Raw genomic sequence first — 1611 nt, forward strand, 5'->3', positions numbered from 1 at the left:
AAGAAATTCAAAAAAGCGCGGGTAAACGGCGGGAGTAACTATGACTCTCTTAAGGTAGCCAAATGCCTCGTCATCTAATTAGTGACGCGCATGAATGGATTAACGACGATTCTCGCTGTCCCTACCTACGCCCCGCAGGGGGGAAAGGGGGGGGGCAACCCCCCCTGGACCACGGGCATGACGAACCCGCGGACCCTGAGTCCAACTGGGAGCCTCCCGACACGCTCGAACGCATTTGAAATACGATTGTGCTTCGTGTGCACTTCACTGGGGACCAAAAACCTCGAGATGGTTCTATCTCTACTAGCCGGACCACCAGTTGAGGTTGTACAGGGGTACTTGAAGTAAGGATAATGCCAAGTGCGTGGTGTGTGTTCCTAGTTGTTTTGATAATAATTCGATAATATTACCAAATATAAAGATGGAAACCGAACCATGGAAATCGGTACCTCGCTGAGTCCTAAATTCCATCAGATGTTCTTTTGACTGTAATGGCATCCGTTGTGAATTTGGGAAACGGACCATTGAGGGGCAGTAATGCGTGAGGTCCTACAAATCTGGGCTTAGGCCAGGGACCACCTCCCCGTGGTTCCCCGTGGGTGCAATTCCAGTCCTTTTCAATCAGAAAAGTGCTGTCATTGTAGCGAAGTGTCCCCCAGCTTGCTGGCAGATCTGGATTTTTCCAAGACCGGAGAAACTTGGCAGAGGGGTCACGTTTTCCGGAAACCATAACCCGGCAGGGTTGTTTCCTTATAGCGGCATTGAATGTCCCTACCTACGTCCCGCAGGGGGTGTAATGGCGGGTAAAACCGCCCTTACACACGGGGTGTGACGACCCCGCGGTCCCTGAGTCGAACTTGGTGTAGGGATTGGGATCCCCCTTTTGGGGGGTCTCAATAATTATACCAAGGGGGGGTTGCGGGTGCAGGGTGAATCCCTGTGCCCAGGGGGGGTTTCGGTGGGGGGGGTCGCGAATTGGGTCGCGTGGGAGGGCGAAATCGGCCGGTGGAGGGGTGGTTCCACGTGGTGGAGGGGTGGGCCCACGTGGTGGAGGGCGAGATCGGCGGGTGGTGGGCCGCGAGACCTACCTATTGGGGGGTTTGGTGGGGGAGGGTCGCGGTGTGGTGGGCCGGACTTCGGGAGACGCGAGGGAGGGCGAAAGCGGTTGGTGGAGGGGTGGTTCCACGTGGTGGAGGGCGGAATCGGTTGGTGGACGGGTAATTCCACGCGTGGGTGGGGGCTCGGGGGGACTGGCTGCTTCGCAGTGCGAAGGGCATGGACGCTGCGGTTCTCGCAAGTAGTTCCAGCCACGCGTTAGTAGTCGGAACCTCCCGCAACGGTGGAGGCCGGCGAAAACGCGACGCCACACGTGGGGGTTGGGTCAGTGGGTGGGTATCCCTCGGAAAAGGGACGGTTCGCGGGGTGGCGCGGGGGAGGGGGGACTGGCTGCTTCGCAGTGCGAAGGGCATGGACATTGCGGTTCTCGCAACTTGTTCCAGCCACGCATTAGTAGTCGGAACCTCCCGCAACGGTGGAGGCCGGCGAAAACGCGACGCCACACGTGGGGGTTGGGTCAGGGGGAGTGGGTGGGTATTCCTCGGGAAAGGGACG

At 58.5% G+C, this 1611-nt stretch overlaps 1 pseudogene; it reads left to right on the forward strand.

Annotated features, from left to right (window-relative positions):
• The window catches only part of LOC135171872 (large subunit ribosomal RNA), a 2843-nt pseudogene extending 2674 nt beyond the window's left edge, over positions 1-169 (forward strand).
• The last annotated feature ends 1442 nt before the right edge of the window (positions 170-1611 follow it).

This window comes from Diachasmimorpha longicaudata, unplaced genomic scaffold, assembly GCF_034640455.1.
Source record: "Diachasmimorpha longicaudata isolate KC_UGA_2023 unplaced genomic scaffold, iyDiaLong2 ctg00000120.1, whole genome shotgun sequence".
NCBI lineage: Eukaryota > Metazoa > Arthropoda > Insecta > Hymenoptera > Braconidae > Diachasmimorpha > Diachasmimorpha longicaudata.